This window comes from Argopecten irradians, chromosome 9 (assembly GCF_041381155.1).
Source record: "Argopecten irradians isolate NY chromosome 9, Ai_NY, whole genome shotgun sequence".
NCBI lineage: Eukaryota > Metazoa > Mollusca > Bivalvia > Pectinida > Pectinidae > Argopecten > Argopecten irradians.
The window spans coordinates 33,696,472-33,715,960 of NC_091142.1; the positions used below are offsets into that span (position 1 = coordinate 33,696,472).

Here is a 19,489-nt window from a genome sequence, read left to right on the forward strand (position 1 = left end):
ATGATCTATGACCTGGGCTGATGCAAAATATCTGTTGAAAAAGTTTAAATTTTCAGCAGCTAGATAATCTGAATTTAATACATGTACATGTACCAGCACATGCTGACTCCAGTTTTATCTAAAATCATTTTGAGTATCACTAAAAGTTGAAGTTTGTGTCAATGAAAAATTAGTAAGTATTATATATGTATTTAGAGCCTATGCTAAAATTGGTGAAACTAGAACTGTCGCCAGATCTAGAGTGGACAACTAATAACCCCCGCTGCACAAAGGACTTTAGTAATAACTCCATTAATAGGGAACATATCAGAACCCTATATAGTTTATTCAATTCCCCTTTATGTCAGGGTTCTGTGCACCAAATTTTATCAAAATCTGTCAAGTAGTTTAGAAGGAGTTTGCAGGACAAAGTTGCATCTACAGATGGACAGACAGATGGATGGACGGACGGACGGACAGACGGACAACCTGATTCCAGTAATAACCTATAACACAAAATTTGCCTTAAAACCAAATATTCAACATATATTTTTTCTGCTTTTCTTTTAATACAGATCAATTAATACCGTTATTAATGAAAGTTTAATACAACAGGAAGATATGCATGTTAATTGTTCTTAGCTATAGGTAATTTCTTCTATTATATACATATGTAAATAACTATGAATAACTTAATTATTAAAAAATTCAAACTATTAAATGTTATTTTATAGATCCAGTCCAGTGCCAATACTGTAAATGTGGACATTTTCGTGAGGGGGAAATTTTGCTAATTATCTATCGGGAAAATAACAACACTGTGAAAGTTACATGCATACCAATAGCGAAATTAAGCGGAAATATCCATGTAGTATACAGTATGCTTTTATTAGTAAAGATATGCTCTTAAAAATATGCTTCTTTATACAGTACATGCATGTAATCATGTGGAGAGGGCATATATAGGCTTTGTCTGCTGCCCGATCCAAAATTGAGTCTCTTTGATTTAATAAAATATTTTTAAAATAAAAAATAAACCTACATATCAAATTTGAGAGTTTCCTTCAGTATTTCCTGAGAAATACCAATAAAAACTTCATAAATTGTTGAATTCCAAGAAGGCTGCCTGGCGGCATCTTGTTTTTGATCAGACCCAATAGGCAATGTGTACAACTAGACACCAAGAAGAATTTACATATGCAATATGAGAAAAATTCCTTCAGCATTATCTGAGAAAAAGTGCTATGGCAAAATCCAAGATGGCTGCCAGTCTGCCATCTTGCATTGGTCAAAATACAAAATACAAAAAGGCACCAAGGGGAACCAATATACCCAATTAGAGAAAGAAACCTTCAATACATTCTGAGAAATAGCGATAATTGTCAAAAGCCAAGATGGCTGCCAGTCGGCCATCTTGTTATCCAATCAGTCCTAAAATACAATATGCACAACTAGGCACTAAGGCAAACCTAAATATGAAATTTGAGATAGATCTCTTATGTATTTTCTGAGAAATAGCTATAACAAGAATTGTTTAATATGGAGGGAAGGACAGAAGGAAGAATGGATGAACAGATCATGGACATTAGACAATTTGAATCAGATAGGGACTAAAAAAATGTTGAATCTTGGAAAATCTATGTCAGCTTTTGAATAAAGAGGAATGACATTAAACACCCAGTCTATACAACAGAGACATGTTGCCAAAGAAAATACACCTTCTCTTCAAAATTGATAAGAAATTTGCTGTCACTGGACAACAACATTTTTCTTTAAGACTCTGCAAAAATTTCTTTATAGCCCTGTATCTTTTCTTCTTGATATCTTGTTTAAAGTACAGATAACATTATCCACCCAGGCTTCATCCATTGTGTAAATCAAATTTCTTCAGAAATAGTTTTACGTTTCTGTTGTACAATTTTTTAACCAACTGTGTTATTTTTAAGAAATTTGTCCTTGACATTATTCTGAAATTAACCAAATGTAATTCTGGGTGAATTGTGACTATGTGAGCATTCATACTATTTGTATTTGCCATATAATGTAACATAATATACATTTACAGTTTTGAACAAAGACCAAATGTGCTACTCCTTTCTTCAATGGAATCCTCTGAAACATCCTTGAGCCACATTTCTTAATTGACCTCCCATTGATCACCCTAGTAGACTGCTCCTGAACAAAATTTTCAACTTCAGCAAAGGGTGGTGTCAGTCTTAGGAAGCTTGCAATGTTCATCCAGAAGCACTTCAAATCTGGCACACTTGTAAATAAATAAATAAATAAATAAATAAATAATTAAATTATGTATAGGTATACTGATGTTGACAAAAGGAAGAGTTCAATTCAATAGTTTTTATCCATAGTGGCTCATGAGCATTAAAAGGAAATACAATAAAGCATATTCTAAGCAACCTAATAACCAACAAGCACACAAAACATTTTTATAGTTATAACTAGCACTGCAAGCAAATGGTTAACTAATATCCCCGCTACCACTCATTTGGGAACATAGCAACCAAATGTTGTTTTAATCCATGGATAAAGTTCAATTATGTTCATTTTGACATTTTCATTTGGTAACAATGACAACCAAATGACAGCCATTGTATTTGTCATCCTTTCAAAAACTCTGTGGCTTAATCGGACAATATCTTCATTTATATATGATCAACCAGAAGCCTCTCTTTTGTTTCCATGGTTTGATTTGGTTTATTAGACTTAATGTCTTATTAACAGCTATCAGGTAATGTAAGGACAGCCTCGCCTGTGTACAATGTGTTGTGTGTGTGAATGTCTGTATGTTTTGGGAGGCTGTGTAGATGTGATATATTTATATTGTGTTTCCAAGGTATCCATTGTTATTATTAAACCATGTGATGTGGTAACTAATAGACATCCATCTGTTACAAAATTGAATCAAAGTCTAAAGTTATTGCCTATATTACAAAACCTGTGTATATTGACTTGGTTACCTTGGCAATCAAAAGTTTGGGAAAATAAGTGTTCTTTTATATCTACACATTATTGTGAATTTTCATCAGAATTGGTCCAGTTCAGGAGGAGTTGTACGGACAACATTTGCAGATGACAGACATCCGGACATAAGGACAGACATCCAGGGAAGTTGATTCCAGCGTATAGCCCTAACTTCATTGCAGGGGGTATAAGAACAAAATTATTTCATCTACATTCAATACAATTTAAGTTACTTACCAAATGGGCAGGACATAGATGTAGATCAGTAAACTGGTGATGTAATTTTCCCAAGCATCTCCTGTCGCCATTCTTCCAGAGTCTGAAGATTTTCTGTGCATTCAAAGATAAAAGATAAAATGTAAAATCTCTTAATGAAAGCAAGCAATATTTCCGATATCCATGATACAGGTAAGCTTGTTTACCTAGTACATGACAATGTATTTCAATTTCAAGAAGATTTCGTCGTTTTTATTTACAAATGTACATCAAATGGATTGGACATCTGAGGCCTAGGCTATGCCCATTTACATGCAAGTCCTTTCCAAATTATCAATTAACATATAAATATACATTCTGCATAACAAGTTTTACCTGATATGTGTTGTAATACATGACTTTCCAATGTTTTTGTCATAAAATGCGTTATGATTAAATGATACATCCATACCAGCTTGAGCTACACCAATTAGGATTTGTCAGAAACATGGTCTATAACATGCTGTGTGTGAGTGATATGTTACTGCTGTGACTAGTGACTTTCCTGATGGCATCCACAGGTAATGGAATTTGTATAAATACTTATAAATAAATTCAGTCAATTTAACTACAAGTATAGATAACTATCAACAAGAGGCCCAGAGGGCCTGTATCGCTCACCTGTTTTTTGTTTTTTTTGAGTAATTCTGTAATTTAGTAATTAGTGATTCAAAAATCACAAAGACTTTTACAATTAGGAAAATAGCAAAATTGACTCCATGATTTGTTTAAATTTGAATCCCAACCATATAATGATGCTATAGATACCATACGAATATGCTATCCAATACATAGTTTCAGAGAGGAAGTAATTTTTATGAAAATAGTAGCCTTATTAACCTTTTTGGCCCCGCGCCTAAGGCCCCGGGGGTCAGCCCCATCATTTGTACAATTTTGAATCCTCACCCTATAAGGATGCTACCATTGCACTATGAGTGCTATCCCATGCTTAGTTTCAGAGAAGAAGTCGTTTATATGGAAATAGCCAAATTGACCCATTTTGGCCCCGCCCCTCAGGCCCCTGGGGGGTCAGCCCCATCGTTTGTACAATTTTGAATCCCCACCCTATAAGGATGCTACCATTGCATTATGAGTGCTATCCCATGCTTAGTTTCAGAGAAGAACTTGTTTATATGGAAATAGCCAAATTGACCCCTTTTGACCCCGCCCCTCAGGCCCCTGGGGGGTCAGCCCCATCGTTTGTACAATTTTGAATCCCCACCCTATAAGGATGCTACCATTGCAGTATGGATGCTATCCCATGCTTAGTGTCAGAGAAGAAGTCGTTTATATGGAAATAGCCAAATTAGCCCCTTTTGGCCCCACCCCTCAGGCCCCGCCCCTCAGGCCCCTGGGGGGTCAGCCCAATTTTTTGTACAATTTTCAGTCATTAACCCATAAGGATGCTACCAGTCAAATTTTGTTGAATTCCGACCAGCGGTTATGGAGAAGAAGTCGATTGTTGGCGGACGGACGGACGACGGATGCCATGGTATGGCATTAGCTCACCTTCGTCCTTCGGACCAGGTGAGCTAATAAATTAATGCATCTGGTCTAGTGAGATATTGACCTGGTAGTGATCAACAGACATATCTCAAATTTACAATATTGTAAAGTAACTTCACCTCTACTGATGTCTTTGGCTGTAGTGCCTTTTTCATTGAAGAGATCTGGTTAGCATGACGTCATGATCACGATCACAACATTCTGTAATGAGAGTAAAAATTGTCTAGCGATAAGTGAACACCACATTGCCACCTTATGTTTAGGATATCTGTAATCCAATATCATATTCAAGTCAGCTGTTACACAAAAGACAGTTTTATTCTGAATAAAATATAATGAAATATCTGATTTCAGGAGTTTTTTTGTTAGTTAATGAAAATATGAAATGATTGATATTATTATGTCATTTTATGAATTTTCAAGGAACTTCTAGAAGTATATCGGTTAGGTCTAATGATCAAGGCTCAGTTGTTCAAAAGGTGATTATTAATAAGCTAATCATAGTTATGTATGTTTATAAAATAATCTGAGGGTTGATAAACACAATATATAACTTACATGTATATTGATTATTGCAATAGAAACAAATAAAGATGATAAGAATGACCTTTTTAAAAAAAAATGTTATGCATGGCAACAAGTAAGTCCCAAAATGGTGCACTAAAGAACCATTACTGTCGACGCGGGATTACTTTGAAAGGCACGGCTGCATTACTTCCTCGATATGTGGATGAACTAGTTACCTGTGCATCTATACACACGAATGTGGTTAATTTATTCTGGGAATGTAGCGCTTGTTTTCATTGGTCAACGCATTTCTATAAACACGCCCATTTCCTCAAAAAATAAGCTTCAGAAAAGAAATCGGTACTTAAAAATCAGTTTCAGTACCGATACATATCTGACGTAAGCGACGTAAAGCAGAAAATTTGAAGGAAAAACACACATTTTGCTGATTTACCTGGAAGACGAATTCTCTATTATCGTGAGCATTAATTTGTAACAGAAGCCATGCGTGTAGTCAAAGCCCCAAAACAGCACCGCTGATCGAGGCCTAGAATCTACAACGACGTCCGTAATGATTTACTGGCAGTAAACCACAGAAAATCTAGTTAAGTATTAGTTCTTTGTTATATTTCGTAACTAAACATATGTTTTTTAATTATAAATAGAGTCGGTTGCTTTTACGAAACTACTGCTGAAAATGTTTACATTCTGTTCGTAAAATTAGGTCACAATCGAACTGTCAGATTGTCTACCCCCCGATCGCAGATTGTCTACGTCTACAGATACAGATTTAAACTGATGAAAAGTATGTATCGTTTACGGTTACATTGTTAAAATATTACCAACAAGTGGATTGTTTTGGCTGGAACTGAATATCCAGCGTTCTCGCTGACATGACACCGCGTAGGGCTAACTGGCTTGCCCAAACCAGCGTACGGCACATGTTTACAATATGTACGTTGTTGGGGTGCTGTTTTGTGCACAATATTTCAGCGCAAATAATTTTATTTATTACTTAAAATGTTCATTTGAATTCATTTTCTGTTGTAAAAGGCATTATAATGATCATTTATTCAGTCTTTAATTCAAAAATCTTTGTGGCAATAACCAAAATACCGTCATTTATGAGGATCCCATTGTGCCGATTTGCCGATCATTTGTTCGAACTGATTAACTAAAGATTTTTTTCCCTAAAAATATGTGTGTTTGAACTATCCGTCGGTTCAAATTAAACGGGGCATTACAATACAGTATATATGTAAAGTTCTACACCGAAACTGAGAGGCCATGTACTACGCCGTCACATCTCGGTGATCACTGAATTGAAGAGTTTTACATGAACAGTGTATGTGCTGTCAGTGTTGTTTATGGGGCGGGGCTTATGAAGTCAAGACTCGACCAATCGCCACGCGCATGTTATCCCATTCAATTTGTGCCTCTAGTGATCAAAGGAACTTCCTCTGTCTGTCTGGTTAGTACTTCACCTGTGCCTTTCGAAGTAATCCCGCGTCGACAGTAAATTAAATGATAAAAAATTAAGATCCACTTTACTTCAATCTTAACTCAACAGACTGACAATGATAATCTTAAAAAGGAAACACCAGTAGCCATGCCGGACTCCAACAAAATTCACTTACTTGGTGCCTCTATAAACATATTTGCATCAGTTTACTTTGAATTCGTAAATTCTGTTTGTACAAATTAATTAATTTGGTTTACAGTAATCATACCTTCATTAAGAACTGACCAAGAGTTACCTACCAAACATCATTCATTGGTATGAGATCAGCCACGTTACTTTCTCCTTCCTCACCAGTCTCCTTGTCATCTTCGTCCTCCTCGTCATCCCCAGAATGTGTGATAAGTCCTCTAGTTGGAGCCGGTGGCTTCTTTCATTTTACCTGTAAAGTAACAAAGGAGTAGACTAACTAAAACGGTCACCAGAGTAAACAAGTAATACTCCCTGTTGCACAAAATTAATAATAACTCCATTAATAGAGGAAATTGCAGAACCCAATATAGATTTCTTATATCCCCTTTATATCAGGGTTTTATGTACCTTTAATCAAAATCTGTCAAGTAGTTAGGAAGAGTTTGCCGAACAAAGTTCCAGTATACCCCATTAACTTCATTGCGGGTGGTATAATAAAAGGAGTCACAATGCTACAATAGTTATTCTGACTTAATTTTGTTAATCGCCTACACTTTTGACTGTTACCTTAAAGTGCACTATACTTTGACCTTAACCATACCATGCCCTACACTTTGACCTTTACCTTGCAGTTCCCTACACTTTGACCTTTACTTTGCAGTTCCCTACACTTTGACCTTTACTTTGCAGTTCCCTACACTTTGACCGTTACGTTACTGACCCCTATACTTTGACCTTAACTTTACCGTGCCCTACACTTTGACCTTAACCTTACAGTGCCCTACACTTTGACCTTTACTTTACTGTCCCCTACACTTTGACCTTTACCTTACAGTGCCCTACACTTTGACCTTTACTTTGCAGTTCCCTACACTTTGACCATTGGGCCGCGGTGGCCGAGTGGTTAAGATGTACCGACATATTATTTACCACATGCCCTCCACCTCTGGGTCGCGAGTTCGAATCCCATGTGGGGCAGTTGCCAGGTACTGACCGCTGATCGGTGGTTTTTCTCCGGGTATTCCGGCTTTCCTCCACCAACAAACCTGGCACGTCCTTAAATGACCCTGGCTGTTAATAGGACGTTAAACTAATAAAAACTTTGACCATTACCTTACTGTCCCCTACACTATACTTCGACCTTAACCTTACTGTCCCCTACACTACACTTTGACCTTAACCTTACAGTGCCCTACACTTTGACCTTAACCTTACAGTGCCCTACACTTTGACCTTAACCTTACTGTGACCGGAGCCCTGGTCGGATTGGGCAGGTCACGTTAGAATTGATGTTGTAGTAGATTGTCATGATGGGGGAATTAGCGGGGCACAATTAACACATAGTATATGATACGATTGTTTATTTGCAAGTGAGAGGTAAAATTACACATAATCCAATGATAATACACAATAGACACAAATATATATATACAGTTGAAGTCGTAGGGGAAAGTCAAGTCACCATGATGAGTTAGTCAATTAATGCTATGTATCCGTAATAAACTTCATATAAAATCCAGTAAGTAGAGGTAAAATCCAAATATAAGAATCTCTGACTCTATACTCCTAACTGAACTCTCCAACTAACTAACTAACTAACTAACTGTTGTATCTCCTTAAATAAGAATCCTAAATCTACTCTAAATTATAGTGACAGGTGGCAATTGCCTTTTTACTCAAAGTTCTCAAAATAGAGTGACATGTATTTCTCAAGGCAAAAATAGGTGAGAAACAATTAACATGTCTATGAATATAAGTGAAATGTTTTAGATAATTGAAGGCTTAATCCTTTCCTGTTTGTCCCAGGAAGTAAGGGATTAACTCTGGCACCTTTAGCTAGGATATACTTGACAATGGATAATTATTTACAGGTAAAAATAAAAATGACTTACATATGACAGAAATGGTCTAGATAATGATTTTATATTAATTTCCAATAAAATATATGGACTAATTCAATAAAGAGAAAAATATTATAAATTGTGCAAATTTAGTATTTGTACTGGTGAAATGCTTCCCCATCTCCTAAATTGATTTGTCCTCAAATCAAAAATTGAGGTGCAATATGAACATCATACAACAATTATGGACATATAGACATGTACAGGAATGAAAAAGGTATAAAGTATAAAGGACATTGAAATGTTTTGTATATTGTAAGTTGCATACTTGATAAAAAAAACCAAAAATAGTTATGATAATGAGCATACCCTTTCAATGAGAAGTCACTTAGTATACAAATGGTATAGACAATGCACATTTTATAAGATGTTTAGCGACATCCTATAATAAGGCATATCATATTGAACCCCAAAAAAAAATAAGTAATCAAAATGAAATAAAAAAATATATCAGTATGAACCTATTACAATCACACGGTATATGTAATACAGTGTTGCATGATTGGAATATAGTTTGATATTGTAGGTTAATATGCAAAAATAGAGTATGTACCGATATTTGAAAATTACATATGTACATTATAACTACCCGGTACCGGAATTGTATAAACAAAACAAAAAAAATACATGATATGGCCAGTATCATGTATATACATAGCATGAAATATTTCATAACATACATATAATCTTCTCAGGGTAAAAGAGAATTTTTGCAAAATGGAAAACCAAAAACATTTGATAGTAAATATTTAAGTAGTGAAGTACAATCATGTATAGATATTCATAAGATCACCATCTCAATAATGGACACATTAGGAAAGATTCAGATCAAGAGCATCTGTTTGGATGTTTCTTGAAGTCACTTTTGGTAGAACTCGATAAAGTCTTTAGAAAGTATAAATACATTTGGCTCTTGCATTGAAAAAGTTATTTGAAATGTGATGATGATATGTAAGGATCTGGACATCAGTTAGGTAATGAACGACGATGACTGTTCTGGACATCGGTTAGGTAATGAACGACGATGACTGTTCTGGACATCGGTTAGGTAATGAACGACGAACGACGATGACTGTTCTGGACATCGGTTAGGTAATGAACGACGATGACTGTTCTGGACATCGGTTAGGTAATGAATGACGATGACTGTTCTGGACATCGGTTAGGAAATGAACGACGATGACTGTTCTGGGCATCGGTTAGGTAATGAATGAATATCGGTTGGGTAATATATAATAAGACACAAAGACGTTGTTTAACACTGATAATCACAGGTAGAGTTGGAATTTAACTGGCTGATTCTCTGCATATATGATAAATAACTATAATGCAACACTTTGGAATCTTGGCCATGTCGATATACACACTCCTTGTCCTTTATGTGATCTTTTCCAGTTGACAACAATGTTATGGTCCTTGACGCTCAATAACAAAAATATTCGTGGATAATTGGTAAGGTTGACATTCCATGGCAGGTACTGGCTTTGGTAATAGAACAAGTATAACAGCTTCCTTTATAGAAAACATGTAAAAACAAAAGTTACTGGTTTGTATGGTGAGTTATCTCCTCTTCCAATAATGTCTGAAGACAAACTGAATGTTAGATTGCATAATATATGGGTAAATGAGATACAACCACAAAATCAACATGTGACACTAAGTTATCTGACAGGAATCTATTATTTTTATAAAATATGAAAAGGATTCATTTTGATTGATATTTAAATAAAAAATAAATTGGACACAAAAATTGTTTTATCAAAACTCTTGAATGAATGTTACACCGTTCACCAGCAGTTTAAGGAACTAACAAAGTAGTCCCCGCTAGCATATGATTCACAGGTGTTCTAACATGAATCAGGAGTTTGATCTCTTTACTAGAGTAAATTCATATCATATTAAAAACAATTTTCAAATTAAAAATTTGTGAGGTTGTAATTTAAAATAGAGATTTGTTAGGAGTCCTTCAGGGTATTGGGTTTGATAAGGTGTTGTGTGCACTCAACACACAAATCTAGCACTAGAGAACAGGACACTGAACAAATCGCTATGGTCTAAATTAAGTATCAGTTTAATTTGACAATAATTAAAAAAACTATGTAGGCATAAAATTGGAAATAAAATACACGTGTATGCAAAAGATGAAGCTGTAATATATGTTGTTGAAGTTCTTTAGAGTGGAATTAGGTCTGGATTGAAACCATGTACTTGGTTGAAATGTTCAACGAGTTTAAGTCGGAATGCATTTAAGCCTTGCAGGGATGCTTCTGATGCAGGCAGATGCACAGGTTTTTGCCATTGTATGTGATGTTTGTATAGATATTGTCCGGAGATAGTGTCAAATCTTGCTGCAGAAACTGGATTGTTTTGCTGTCTGACATGTGGACATTGTGGTGATTTCATACATTTGTGAACTTCTGTTTTGAGTGTTTGTAAATAGGAGAGCAATACATCTGCTGGTATATCTTGAGAAAGTGACATACTTGAAAATAATTCCCCATTTGGATGCATGAGGTGATACCTAGTGGTTTTCTTGTTCCTGTCAAGAGACGCAACATATACTGTAGTTTTTGGTGTCCTCTGTATAAGGTTCACATCTGGTTGTTTCTTAGTGTCAAAAAATTTCTGCTGTTTGGTCCGTTTCTTGCGTCGTCCTTTGGCTGTATAAAGTCTGTGAAATTCATCTTTTAATTCTTTTGGAATTTTACTTCCATCTTCCCATAAAGTCTTTGGTATTCCTGAGAATTTGACTTTGTATATGGGAGTACCTCGATACAGACTATACTCTAGTAGTTTCTCAATGGACTCTGGCTTGAACTGTTCTGTCCTTGTCTTCTGCTGAGGTTTGTTCTGTGCAGGATTTTGAGACTGTCTGGCAGGAGGTTGATCAACTACTGGTGTTGGATTGATGTGCTGATTTGTGTTCTGATCCTGTGTAGAATTGTTGTATTGTGTAGGCATGTTGTACATAGAATCATCGTCAGCATTATCCAAGGAATTATCATGTTTAGAATTTGAATTGTGATTGATTGTTGTGAGTTTGATGATTGTTGTTTTGGCTAGAGTGAATTTGCCTATCCCTGTTGTCAGACGGATGATTTGGTTGATTTTGCCTGGTTTGTGTGATGTCTAGTTGCTGTCCATCAACGAGTTGGTCATCATTCTGAGACTGGTCATCTATTTCTTCAGGATTCAGAAGGATGTCTTGATATTCTGGCAACAGGTAGTTTGGTCTTTCTGTGGGACTGTGGTATGGTTTCAGTCTTTTGGCATGGACAAGTGACTTCATTGTTTTGCGTTCCAGGTCTTTCCGAAGCTTGTATGTGTTGTTTGGTCCTTCTTGGATGATTGTGTAAGGTCCAATCCATTTCTGTTGAAGTTTTGGTGATGTTCCTTTTGGAACATGACTGCAGTAAAGCCAGACTCTTGATCCGACCATAAATTCTGGTTGTTGAGCTTTCTTGTCGTGTTGATATGTATACTTTTGTTGCTGTTTCCTTATGTTCTCTGCTGCAATGTCCCTGCATATTTGAAGTTGCTCAATTGTCCTTGCTAAATGCAGTCTGGGTTCAGGTGGTAAAGTTGGCTTAGGTGTCAGGGCAACATCTATCGGAAGTCTCATTTCTTGTCCAAACAGGAGGTAATATGGTGAGAATTGCGTTGATTGTGTAGCTGGTGTTGATCGATAGGACATCATAACAGCCGGAATGAATTTTACCCAGTCAGTTTGTTCTTTGCAGTATGATCTTAGAGTTTGTAAGATGTAGGAATTCATTCTATCACATGCAGCATTAGTCTGTGGATGGTATGAACTTGTATGATGTCTTGTCACTTCAAATAAGCTACAGAGTGCTTGTACAAGTTTGGACATGAAGTTTTGGCCTCGGTCACTTACTAATGTCCTTGGGGCTCCGTATCTGGCAAATATTTCCTCAAACAGTACCTTGGCTACTTCTGCTGCTTCCATTGATTTTAAGGGAAATGCCTCAGACCACTTGGAGTAGCTGTCCACAACTAGAAGTAGGTATCTATGTTTGTCAGGTGTAATGGGTAATTCCAAGAAGTCCATATGCCATCTGGAAAATACATCTTCTATAGGAAGTGGTCGTAATGGAACTGGCTTTTGGTGAGTTGAACGTTTGGACTGTTGGCAAGTTTCACAGGTCCTAACATACTTTTCAACATCAGCATACATGTTTGGCCAGTAGTACTTTGCTCGAAGGGCTGCGTAAGTGCGTTCCTGTCCTTGGTGTCCTCCTCCAGCAATGCAATCGTGGTATGATACCAGAAGATCAAGTCGCAGTGGTTCAGGAACACAAAGTTGTTTAATGAGGCTTTGGTCTGCAGGTAAACCTCGTGCACGTTCTTTGTAAAAGTGGTATAGTAAGCCATCAACAAGTTCGTAATGGTAGGCTTGAGCAACAAGTGATCTTGCAAGTTTGTTGTTTTCTGGAACGTTTCCTGTTTCTATATAGTCGATAATGGAATGAAAATTTGGACACACTTGTTGTAGTTGTCGAAGGGTTGGGTTGTTGATGATATCGTTGTTGTCTGTGTTGCTGTTGTTGCCGTCTATAACTAATATGGCTGGAGGAATGGGCCTAGTGTCTGATGAGTATTCAAATGTTACAGCAGTGTGTTGTTTGGTGTCAGGTTGTAAGGTTCCAATGGTAGGAAGATCTTCTGACTCCGAGAAGGTGTCAGTTTCTGTGACTGGATACTGCTGTCTGGACAAAGCATCTGCAACTTGGTTATTCTTGCCTGGCTTGTGTACAATCCTGAATTTGTATTGCTGCAGAAACATTGCCCAGCGTCCTAATCGACCATTGGCATCTTTGTTGTTGTCCAAAAACCGTACGGTGATGTTGTCCGTGAAAACTGTAAATTCGGAGTTGGTGAGGTAGGCCTTAAAGTTTTTGATAGCTTCTATAAGGGCTAAACCTTCCTTATGATTAATGTGCCAGCGCTTCTCTGGATCTCTAAGAGCACGTCCACCATAGGCGATAACATTCTCTAATCCGTTTGAGTTGCGTTGAGACAGGACATATCCAATGGAAAGGTCTGATGCATCTGTTGATAGAATGAATGGCCTATTGAAATCTGGAAATGCCAGTATGGGTGCCGATGTCAGTCTGTGTTTTAATTCCTTGAACGCGGATTCTTGTTCCTGAGACCATGTATATTTTTCATCTTTCTTCAGCAATGATGTCAAGGGTGCGCAAATCTTAGAGTAGTCTTTTATAAATCTCCTGTAGTAGTTGCACATCCCTAGGAAAGATCTCAGCTGTTTTGTGGTTTTCGGTCTGGAATAATTTGCAACGGCTGCTGTTTTGCTCTGGTCAACTTGAACTCCATCCTCTGAAATAATGTGTCCAAGATATTTTACAGCCTTGGCAGCAAAATGGCACTTGGTGGGTTGTAATGTCAAATTGGCTTGTCTAAGTTTTTGAAATACCAAATCCAAATGATGTAAGTGTTCTTTGAATGACTTTGAAAATACTAAAATGTCATCGATGTAGATAAGGGCAATCTTCCAGTTGAGTTCCCGTAAAACCTTTGTCATGAGCATCTGGAATGTGGCTGGTGCATTGGTGAGGCCAAATGGTAACCGCTTGAATTGAAAAAGTCCTTGGTGTGTAATGAATGCCGTCTTGTGCTTGGTATCTTCATCAAGGGGAACTTGCCAGAATCCACTTGCTAAATCTAATACACTGAAGATGCTGGATTTGGAATCTGCCACAGTATCGAAGACTTCGTCAAGTTTTGGAATGGGAAATGACATTAACTCAGTGACACGGTTTAGTGCTCTATAGTCCACAGCAAATCTGTATTGTCCATTTGATTTCTTAACAAGCACGATTGGACTTTGGTACGGTGAAACTGATTCCTCAATGATGTCATGTTGCAGCATGGTTTTCAGATGCTTTTCTGTTTCCAGCCTCATTTGTGGTGTTTGGGTATATCTGCACGTTTTGACAGGCTTGTCTGTTGTGGTATGGATTGTGTGGTGATGTATATTTGTTTTACCTAACTCTGATGGGTCTTTAGCAAAAACATCTCTGTTATGACCTATGAGTGATAATAACTGCTGTCTCTGAACTGTCGATAATGAAGAGTTATCTACTTTGACTCCAAGGTCTTCAGCGACAGAGATTGGATCTGTATCATTTGCATGTTTGTCTGTGTCATTGGTGTCCTCTATTGATGTTATAGAATGTTTGTCAATGTGAAAAACTTTTGCCATGACTGTGTTAGGCTTGATAATGACAGACTCATTGGTTGGGTTTAAAGCTCTGTAGAAAACTCTATTGTTGTGAATTTTGTCAATGCATCTACCACCTAAGATCTGTTTGTTAGTAAGTGCACTGACTGGTTCAAGAATAACATTAGAGCCTTTGCCTACTTTAGAAACTCTAAGTGGAATGATGCTTTCTTTGTAAGGTTCTAATTCGATCATAGATTCAGTACGAGCGAGTGCGCTATGTTTCTCAATACTGTCCCTATTTGTATATAATGAAGTGATAGTGATATTGTTTTGAAATGATACAACTTTTTCAGAGTAGCTGATGTTTGCTCTGTGTGTTTCCAAGAAATCTTGTCCAAGAATTAGTTGTTGTGGTAATGTTTGTAGGATGTGAAAAGTATTTTTCATTTTTAATCCATTTACATCTATGTCAAGGTCGATTTGACCTAGGACCTTATGTGATGTTCCACAAACTCCCATGATATGTGTAATGTGTGAAGGCAAAAGGCCAGGTTTGTGAATAACCTTGCGTAATAATTGGGAATTAATTACCGATACATTTGCACCTGTGTCTACTAAGGCATTAACATGTAAATTTCCTAAATTTACTTTAATTTTATTGCCATTATTGAGAGCAGTTTCTATGGATGCTACATATGCATTTAGAGGATTTGACGACTCCATTTTGATAGGTTAATCTAGGGTTTAGCCAATATCTTTATATTTGTGAATTTAAATAATGAAAAATTATGTGTCACATGTGATATAAAGTGGCTGTACTCACCCAATATGCAGTATTTGGAAGTATCGTTCTCTCTTCTTGGTCTTGATGGCCGTGTCTCAAGAACTTTCCTTTATACTGATGATTGTAGTCTGATCCTCCGAAAACACTTGGTATTTTTAGACATCCATCAGAAATTCAACTCATCACATGGTAACCGAAACACGGATTACTCCACCACACTGTGACCGGAGCCCTGGTCGGATTGGGCAGGTCACGTTAGAATTGATGTTGTAGTAGATTGTCATGATGGGGGAATTAGCGGGGCACAATTAACACATAGTATATGATACGATTGTTTATTTGCAAGTGAGAGGTAAAATTACACATAATCCAATGATAATACACAATAGACACAAATATATATATACAGTTGAAGTCGTAGGGGAAAGTCAAGTCACCATGATGAGTTAGTCAATTAATGCTATGTATCCGTAATAAACTTCATATAAAATCCAGTAAGTAGAGGTAAAATCCAAATATAAGAATCTCTGACTCTATACTCCTAACTGAACTCTCCAACTAACTAACTAACTAACTGTTGTATCTCCTTAAATAAGAATCCTAAATCTACTCTAAATTATAGTGACAGGTGGCAATTGCCTTTTTACTCAAAGTTCTCAAAATAGAGTGACATGTATTTCTCAAGGCAAAAATAGGTGAGAAACAATTAACATGTCTACATATAAAAAAGTAAAAGGTTTTAGATAATTGAAGGCTTAATCCTTTCCTGTTTGTCCCAGGAAGTAAGGGATTAACTCTGGCACCTTTAGCTAGGATATACTTGACAATGGATAATTATTTACAGGTAAAAATAAAAATGACTTACATATGACAGAAATGGTCTAGATAATGATTTTTATACTAATTTTCAATAAAATATATAGACAATTTGAATAAAGAGAAAAATATGATAAATTGTGCAAATTTAGTATTTGCACTGGTGAAATTACCATGCCCTACACTTTGACCTTTAACTTACTGTCCCCAACACTTTGACCTTTAACTTACTGTCCCCTACACTTTGACCTTTACCTTGCAGTTCCATACACTATGACCTTTACCTTGCAGTGCCCTACACTTTGACCTTTACCTTACTGTCCCTTACACTTTGACCTTTACCTCACAGTGCCCTAAACTTTGACTTATACCTTAAAGTGCCCTACACTTTGACCTTTACCTTGCAGTTCCCTACACTTTGACAATTACCTTACTGTCCCCTACACTATACTTTGACCTAAACCTTACCGTGCCCTACACTTTGACCTTAACATTACAGTGCCCTACACTTTGACGGTTACCTTACTGTCCCCTACATTTTGACCTTTACCTTGCAGTTCTCTACACTTTGACCTTAACCTTACAGTTCCCTACACTTTGACTGTTACCTTACTGTCCGCTACACTTTGACCTTTACCTTAGAGTCCCCTACTCTTTGACCTTTATCTTACAGTCTCCTTCACTTTGACCTTTACCTTACAGTCCCCTACATTTTGACCTTAACCTTAAAGTGCACTATACTTTGACCATTACCTTACTGTCTCCTACACTATACTTCGACCTTAACCTTACTGTCCTCTACACTTGACCTTGACCTTTACATTGCAGTGCCCTACACTTTGACCTTAACCTTACCATGCCCTACACTTTGACCTTTAACTTACTGTCCCCTACACTTTGACCTTTAACTTACTGTCCCCTACACTTTGACCTTTACCTTGCAGTGCCCTACACTTTGACCTTAACCTTGCAGTGCCCTACACTTTGACCTTTACCTTGCAGTTCCCTTCACTTTGACCTTTACCTTGCAGTGCCCTACACTTTGACCTTTACCTTACTGTCCCCTACACTTTGAACTTTACCTTACTGTCCCTTACACTTTGACCTTTACCTCACAGTGCCCTAAACTTTGACTTATACCTTAAAGTGCCCTACACTTTGACCTTTACCTTGCAGTTCCCTACACTTTGAACTTTAGCTTACTGTCCCTTACATTTGACCTTTACCTCACAGTGCCTAAACTTTGACTTATACCTTAAAGTGCCCTACACTTTGACCTTTACCTTGCAGTTCCCTACACTTTGACCATTACCTTACTGTCCCCTACACTATACTTTGACCTAAACCTTACCGTGCCCTACACTTTGACCTTAACCTTACAGTGCCCTACACTTTGACGGTTACCTTACTGTCCCCTACATTTTGACCTTTACCTTGCAGTACTCTACACTTTGACCTTAACCTTACAGTTCCCTACACTTTGACTGTTACCTTACTGTCCCCTACACTTTGACCTTTACCTTACAGTCTCCTTCACTTTGACCTTTACCTTGCAGTTCCCTACACTTTGACCATTACCTTACTGTCCCCTACACTTTGACCTTTACCTTACAGTCTCCTTCACTTTGACCTTTACCTTACAGTTCCCTACATTTTGACCTTAACCTTAAAGTGCACTATACTTTGACCTTTACCTTACTGTCCCCTACACTTCGACCTTTACCTTACAATCTCCTTCACTTTGACCTTTACCTTAGAGTCCCCTACTCTTTGACCTTTATCTTACGGTCTCCTACACTTTGTCCTTTACCTTACTGTCTCCTAGACAACTGATGAGAGCTGGACCGATGACATTGATGTGATGTTTACAGTGTGGTTCCATATTTTTGGCCGAAGTTAAACAAATGGCTATTGTCATGTTCACCTGCAAACAAAGAAATATACACTTCAATGTGATTTTTGCTGGGAATAAAATTGTATTTTCTTTCCACAAAACACATTTTCTAGCCATTTAAATGTTCAAAATTCACAAAATTTAATTTTATAAAGTGTATCTAACAGAAACACATTATCAGGCTTAATTTACTTACAACAACTAGAACTGTCGCCAGAGTGGACGACTAATACCCCCTGCTACACAAATTTAGTAATAACTCCATTAACAGGGGACATTGCAGAACCCTATATAGTTTGCTCAACTCCCATTTATGTCAGGATTCTGGGTATCAAAGGACTATGTATGGTTTGGGCCCTTTTTGGCCCCCAAATCCATCAAATTTTCAAACCTGTTCATTTGTTGTATTCTAAATATTTAGTATATCCCTAATTCATCTATGATGACTGTTTTTTAATTTTGCAGATGAAGTTACCATGGTAACCATTAATTATGCAAATGTGGAAATTTTGACAATTTTTGCGATTTTTTATATGTTGTTGTTTTAGAAACCATAGAGCGCATCCTTGAACAAACTTTATACTTCTCCTAAAGTATAGGAAGTGCAGACATATTCTCAGTCAATATTAAGTTTGTTCGAGGATGCTCGATAGTTTCATAGACAAAAACTGTCTATACAATTAAGTTAGGGATATACTAAATATGAAAACTACAACAATTTAGATACCAAATAACAGAAGATACTGGTGTCCTTCTTCATCCACACCCCGCATGAAGATCGTTCTGCTGCCTTAGCATAGCACTGCACTGCTGTCCTTCTGGTCCTGCCCAACAACCCTAAAGCAGATAGCAACGATTTAATAATGATTTGCGTAATCATTACTTGCTCCATTAGCAGTAATAGGCACCAATCGTAGCTCTAAAGACGACACTATTATCTGTCTAAAAGTCTTTTGAGCTACAATATTGCAGCTACATCCGGCTAGGTCCTGGACGGTACATTTTCACCTTT

General features: G+C 37.0%; 1 protein-coding gene and 1 long non-coding RNA gene across 8 annotated transcripts in view; one reads left to right on the forward strand and one right to left on the reverse strand.

Moving 5' to 3' along the window:
* LOC138332125 (lactose-binding lectin l-2-like) overlaps positions 1 to 19,489 on the forward strand; it is a 387,766-nt gene that overhangs the window by 265,689 nt on the left and 102,588 nt on the right. The gene's annotated exons all lie outside the window — the stretch shown is intronic.
* LOC138332121 (uncharacterized) overlaps positions 78 to 19,489 on the reverse strand; it is a 29,052-nt gene continuing 9,640 nt past the window's right edge. The window contains exons 5-10 of the long non-coding RNA XR_011209774.1: positions 19,205 to 19,314; positions 18,394 to 18,507; positions 6,988 to 7,127; positions 4,839 to 4,920; positions 3,196 to 3,288; positions 78 to 2,242 (exon numbers count right to left, since the gene is read on the reverse strand). This is a non-coding gene — a long non-coding RNA (uncharacterized lncRNA). The remainder of the gene's footprint in view (positions 2,243 to 3,195; positions 3,289 to 4,838; positions 4,921 to 6,987; positions 7,128 to 18,393; positions 18,508 to 19,204; positions 19,315 to 19,489) is intronic.